This window comes from Chrysochloris asiatica, unplaced genomic scaffold (assembly GCF_000296735.1).
Source record: "Chrysochloris asiatica unplaced genomic scaffold, ChrAsi1.0 scaffold00363, whole genome shotgun sequence".
NCBI lineage: Eukaryota > Metazoa > Chordata > Mammalia > Afrosoricida > Chrysochloridae > Chrysochloris > Chrysochloris asiatica.
Window position 1 is genome coordinate 908,468 of NW_006408881.1, and position 6,940 is coordinate 915,407.

At 41.2% G+C, this 6,940-nt stretch overlaps 2 pseudogenes; both read right to left on the minus strand.

Annotated features, from left to right (window-relative positions):
• Positions 1-1,991: 1,991 nt before the first annotated feature.
• LOC102821131 lies at positions 1,992-2,499 on the minus strand (annotated as a pseudogene).
• A 3,423-nt stretch (positions 2,500-5,922) lies between these two features.
• Positions 5,923-6,687, minus strand: LOC102821529 (annotated as a pseudogene).
• Between the last annotated feature and the right edge of the window lie 253 nt (positions 6,688-6,940).

A 6,940-nucleotide genomic window follows, 5' to 3' on the forward strand; every position in this document is an offset into this window, starting at 1 on the left:
GAAAGCTGGACAGTGAATGAGGAAGATCGTAGAAGAATTGATGCCATTGAGTTGTGGTGTTGGGAGGAGAATACTGAAAGTGCCATGGACTGCCAAAAGAATCAATAGATCGGTTTTGGAAGAAGTGCAACCGGAGTGCTCCTTGGAGGCCAAGATGACTAGGCTTCATCTCTCCTACTTTGGACACATTGTCCAGAGAGAAAAGTCGCTGGAGAAGGATGTCATGCTGGGTAAGGTGAAGGGTCAGAGAAAAAGAGGAAGACCCTCAACGAGATGAATCAGCCAGGTGACATCATTGATGGCGTCAAGTGTGGTGGCAGTAGTGAGGTTGGCCCAGGATCAGACATTGTGTCATTCTGCTGTGCATGGAGTCGCTATGAGTCGGCTCCGACTCGATGGCACCTGACAATAACAACATATCTGACAGTGTTTCTCTGTTATTTACAAGGTTTTCAGTGACTAAATATTCAGAAGTAGTTCATCACTCTTTCTTCATAATCTGTCATTGTCTGGAAGCTCATCTGAAACCTGCTCATCACGTGTGACCCTGCTGGTGTTTAAAATACTGGTGGCATAGCTTTCAGAATCACAGCAACTCAACAAGCCACCATAGTCCGACAAACTGACAGACGAGTCGTGGACTTTTGGTTTTAAGCGGAAACTGTCAGTTTAAATTTGGAGGAGATCTGTACGCATGCATAGTAAGTAGAACCCTCCAGGGGTGGGGTATGGTGTCCATTCGCTCAGGCATCCCCTCTAGTCACCAGAATTTAGGTTCGTAGACAGTGAGAGACCAATGAACAGATACCAAAAAAAAAAAAAAAAAGAATTTTCGCACCTTTATCTCCGCGGTTCTGTCAGGCGTTCATGGCTGTTCCGATCCTTCCCTGGCTTGGTCTCTCCCAAGATGTTGGCTCTGGGAGCAGCTGAACATCTTGAATTAGAAAGCAATGGATTTCTTGATTCTGCTACAAATTCCCCTAGCTCTAAGCCTTCCAAGCTTCTAAATATTCCTTTGTATGTGGTTTAGAGTTCTAGCACCATCCTCCGAGCCTGCTTGGTCCAGTATTCTATGTTGTTGCTGATGGAGTTCCTGACTGCAAGTCTACCCAATCTGCCATCTTCTAGAGAGGAGAAAAGGCTCCCTTGGAGCTAGTAGTTACCAACTTCCTGGGTGTCATTTGAATATGAGAAAAGTTGAAAAGAATGTGCTCAAAAGGAAACCTTGAAAGAAGCAGCTCTTTACCTGAAACATTTTGAGGTTTGCCTTTTTTGTGCATTCTTTTTTTGAGAAGGAGAGTTACCATTATGTCACTCTGTTAGTGAAAGGAGAGATGGATCTGACTCATGATTCAGAATCAAAGAATGTTAAGTCTGAATAAAAGGAAAGTTGAGAGTAGGCTCCCTGGGAAGAATTTCCCTCAGGGCACTAGCTTTTCTGGGCACTACATTGTGGAACTGTTGGATGCTCTGGTAGCATAGTGGTTACGAATTGTCCTCCTAACCTCAGGGTCAGCAGTTTGAAACTACCAAATGTTCCGCTGGAGAAAGATGAGGCTTTCTGCTCCCATCAAGATTTACAGCCTTGGAAACCTTGTACAGGGTTGCTATGTGTCGGAACTGACCTCACGGCACATAAGGATTAACACTGAACTGTGAACCACAAGGTTGATGCTTCATATCCTCTAGCTGCTCCTCAGAAACTCTGTATAGGGTCTTTTGATCCCAGGACACTTAAAAACAGCAACAACATTGTTTAAAGGAACAAGACTCTAGTACTTATTTATTAATTTTTTTTTTACATTAAATGCATTTTATTTTTAGAAAACCTACATGGTTTTTTTTTTCATTAAAATAATGCCCCTGCTCCAAATAAATCAAGATCTCAAGATAACATCAGCCTCATTTTGTCCAAGTCCTGGTGTTGTGTGGATGAAGAGCAGCAGCCATCCAGGATGACAGGTGACAGGTCTAAATAATTGCTAAATTTGTTAAGATTTTTCCATTTCTAAACCATCTTAAAAGAAAATCATATGGAGTGATACCATCTTCACGATAGTCCAGCAGAGCAACCATCCCATCTGTTTCACCAATAAAGAACTGGTAGTTTTTGAAATTAGCCAGGATGTGCTTGATTTGCTCTGCAGCCCCTGTCATAAAGGGTTTTACTCTTTCTGGTTTCTGTTCTTCAAGTTTGCCTTTGATTGATTTCATGTACTCTTTGATGTACTTCTTGTAGGCCTCATTTGTGAAGCTGGTTTCCTGCAGGTGATGGTTGATGACAATGTCAACCTCTGTGACTACTGTGCTTTTGGTGCCTTCACCATCGGTGCCTTCAGCGGAAGCGTTTCCACAGATGAGCGAGTCATCAATGTTACCCTCTGTCCTGCTGACCATCATCCCCTCCACTTCCAGGCACAGCCTGTCCACAATCTCCCAGATCTTGTAAATGTCGGAGAACATCTCATCATGGCTGATGAGGTCCCAGTAGATGATCATGATGGCAGCTGGCGGATGGCGGCAGCGCTAGCAGCCGGAGCGACGCTTGTGGATGGGGGTGGGGCAAGGCTCTAGTACTTTGGAAAAAGATTTGGATCATCTGGTAGGATATGAAGGAAATTAATTCTGGGTGGGCAAGAGGATTCTTCAATTTTTAAAAATAGGTCTAGCTAGAGAATTAAAATCACCTAATTTTTGGCTTTAGAAATGCTGAGCGTGTTCTTCCGTTTTGGTTTTCTGACTCCAGATCTTTGCACATTTTGTTGTAATATTTGACTTCTTGTCCAGGTGACCTTTGAAATTTTCTGTTTAGCTTTTTTCTTCTATTTGCTTTAGTATCTATGCTGGAGAGTAAATTTCAGTGTCTTTTCTGACATCCATTGTGATCTTTTCATCCTTTCTTGTCTTACTGACTTTTTGATCTCTTCTTGTATGATGTTCTGGATGTTGTCCTACAACTCCTCTGGTCTTCAGTCTTAGTGTCTAATGTGTCAAATCTGTTCTTCAGATGATCTCTAAATTCAGGTGGGACATATTTAAGGTCATATATTCAAGTCCCGTGGACTTAACTTTAATTTTCTTCAGCTCCAGTCTGAATTTGCACATGAGCAACTGATGGTCAGTTCCACAGATCACACTCTCTGAAACCCCACCAGTTGGGCAAGAACCCTGGCCTTGTTTCAGCTGATGATATGGTTTATAGCAGCTGGTATTGATTCTTGCCCAACTGGTGGGGTTTCAGAGAGTGTGATTTGTAGCTTGGCTGTGTGGCCACAGTAGCTGTTTCTTGTATGGTGAGGCAAGAAGAGAAAGAGCTCCCACAAGATAGAAGGAGAACCTAAAAAAAGCAAGACTTAAAAAACAAAAGTCATAAAAACCCAGGGTGGAAAAAATAAACCACAGGAAAATATTAGAAAGGCTATAGCACCACCTAATGGACTTTTGGAGTTTTGCTGTGGCACTGCAGGGTAATGTGCTGGACTGCACAGTCGGTTTGAACTGCAAGATTGGTGGTTCAAGCTCACCAGCTGCTTTTTGGAAAACCTATACAGGGTAGCTATGAGTCAAACCAACTTGACTGGACAGCACTTAACAACAACAAAGGATTCTTGCCATCAAAGGTGCCTGAGAAAGTTCAAGATGTTCTTGCTGTGCCTCTGTGATGTCAACACAAGGTATTGTTTTTGTTTTTCTCTTTCCCTCAAGTCCATTTAGCAGTTTCTCCTAGTGAGAACCAGCCCAAGGCTGGCCAGACACGCTTTTAAAGAGATTGCTATTGCAGGCCCCTCCTGTTGTCTCTTCTCCCTTGATGCTGCACCCAGTGATCCCATGTTGTGCAAATCCTTCTGCGAGTAGAGCAGAACCTTACCTTGGTACATGTCTCCCTTCTGGTCCCCAGAGCAGAGAAGACTAGACAGAGCAACAGAAAAGAATAAAAAAGGAATAATAAAAATAATACTGTCATGCTTATCTCTGCATATCTATCAGGTTTCTGCAATGGGAGTGCTCTCTTGACCAATAGGGTTAAATTTTCTTTAATTCGTAACATTGTGTGTGTCAAAAACTAAAAAAGGAAGTGACTTGTAACTTTTCCTCAATGGTTTCCTCTTGGGGGTGACTCAAATTATGAAGATTTGGAGAACAATATAGAAATTTCAGATGAGAAGCAGTTAGGAACAGATTATTTATGTCAAGCATCTTTATTACCATGGAAGCAAGAAGATAAATACAAAAAGAGGAAAGCTTTGTTAGACCAGTTGTTGACTCAGACTTGCTAGACACAAGGAATTGCTCAAGATTGTGCAGATACTTTTACAGGAAAATCATGGCTACAACAAAACCTAAAATGAAAACATCTGGGAAAGAATAGAAACCATACATTTTTCTTTAAATTTAGAAGTGAAACACTTGGGATTTGGTACTCTATCAATACTGGAAACATTAATATTAATGTTAAAGATGTTTACCTGTGCTTTATTGACTATGCAAAGGCTTTCAATTTTGTGGATCATGACAAACTATGGACAACATTATAAAGTATGAGTATTCTGGAACACTTATTTTGCTCATGAGGAATCTGTACATGGACCAAGAGGCAGTTGTTTGAACAGCACTTGGGAACACTGAATGATTTCAAATTAAGAAAGGTGTGTAACAGGGTTGTATTCTTTCATCATACTTACTCAACCTGTATGCTGAGCAAATAATCTGAGAAGCTGGGTTCTATGAATAAAAACGTGGCATCAGGATTGGAGGAAGACTCATTAGCAACCTGCAATATGCAGATGATACAACCTTGCTTGCTGAAAGTAAGGAAGACTAATCATGTTTGGTAGGGTGGACTGTCAGAGAAAAAGAGGAAGACCCCCCCCCAGCGGGATATATTAGCAAAGTGGCAGCATCAATGGGCTCAAGTTGGCAACAATAGTGAGGCTGGGCAGTGTTTCTTTCTGTTGTCCATAAGGTTGCTATGAGTTGTACCGATTCCATGGCACCTAACGACAACAACAACATTGACTTTCAATTTAAGTGTCCTGTGCAAGTTTGTGTAGGACACCTAAATTGAGACGGCAAGTCCTACACAAATTTGGGGGAGTCCTGGTGTATGTGGCACTGTGGGTTAATGCGCCAGACTGCAAAGCCAATTGAATTGCAAGGTTGGCTGTTAAAGCTCACTGGCTGTTCCTTGGAAACAGGGTCGCCGTGGGTCGTAACCAACTCGAAGGCACTTAACAACAACAACACAAATTTGACCTTATTTATAAATATACTGAAGTTTACTCAAATGATTTTTCTGTCCTTGTCTTCCTTTTTGCTTTCTTCAGACTTAAACTTGGGTCGTATTTTAATGAAAGTGGACCTAGTTTTGTAAATGTTTAAGCACCCAGATGTCTATAGGGAAACAAAAGGCAAAAAGTAAGCGATTGAGAGTGTTCTTAACTATTTTTTTTTTCTTTAAAAATTTTATTTATTTTGTGGTTGCTGAGAATATGCACAATAAAACTACAACCAAATTCCACTGCTATTGAGTTGATACTGATTTATAATGATGTTACAAGACAGAGTAGAAGTGCTCCTTTGGGTTTCTGATACTGTTAATCTTTTTGGGAGCATAAAACTTAATTTTTTACCTTCATACAAAGCAAAATTTACAGTAATTCAACAGATTCTATATATACTTTGTTGATTATATTCTTTGAGTGTACAATCATTCTCACTTCCTTTTCTGAGTTGCTCTTCCCCCGCTAATATAAACTCACTGCCCCCAAGGTTCTTAGCTAATCTTTTTTGAATTACTGTTGTATATTTTGTTGCATATAGATAGTTCTTTTTTTTTTTTTTAAAGCACTTTTAGTGTGAATTGAAAGATTACAGGGTAGACAGTTTTTTTTTTTTAACTTTTATGTGCATTTTCTTTTAAGCTTAATTTGCTCCGAGCGGTAAAGTTTCTGTTTTTTTCAGTTTCTTCTGAGATACCTTTTTCTTCTGTGCAACCTCCTCTTCTGGTTTAGGAACAATTTGTTTATTTTCAATGAGGATCATCTCAATATGGCAGGGGGAGTTCACATAGGAGCTGATCCGTCCACGAGCTCTGCAAGTTTGGCTGCGTATCTTGGGAGCTTTGTTGACCTGGATAAGCTCAATGACCACAGAATCCACATCGAAACCCTTAAGTTCAGCATTGCTGTCTGCATTTTTAAACATGTGCAGCAAAAATTCAGTTCTCATTTTGGGCCACCAACCCTGTGTGCGAGGAGCTCTGGTAGTGTATTGGTTACGAATTGGGCTATGACCTGCAAGGTCAGCAGTTCGAAACTACCAGCTGCTCCGTGTGAGAAAGATGAGGCATTCTGCTCCCGTAAAGATTAACAGCCTTGGAAACCCTGTGCAGGGTCGCTATGAGTTGGAACCGACTCCACGTCACATAACAACAACAACAACAACCCTGTGTCCAGCCCCACTGTTTGGCCTGGGCACACCTACCAACGCCACCATTGTAACGTTGGAATGGTACACATTACTTCTGCAAAGTAACATCTTTCAGATACTTGTTGGCTTTCTGGATATGCATACCCTTGATGGCCTGGGCAGTCTCACAGGTGTTCTTAAAATGGACCTGGAGATTTGAACCTCTGGTTTTGCATGATTTTGTGGGGTTTTCTCTGGGTCAAGTGAGTAGCGAACCATTTTGTGAGATAATCTCAGGCCGCTTATGGGAAGAAGCCAGACAAATAGTTTTATATTCAAGAAATCATATTTTGTTGCATTGCCATGATTATAATCCCCTCCACGTACAATCAGTTAACAGTATTTACCTCTATTCCCCCCTTTTTTGATGTACACATACCACACAGAAAATACGTATTTGGTTTTGCACATTTTGCAAGCCAGCTTCCTGCCTACAAGCACACCACCTTTTCTCAGTCCACGGGCCTTGAGT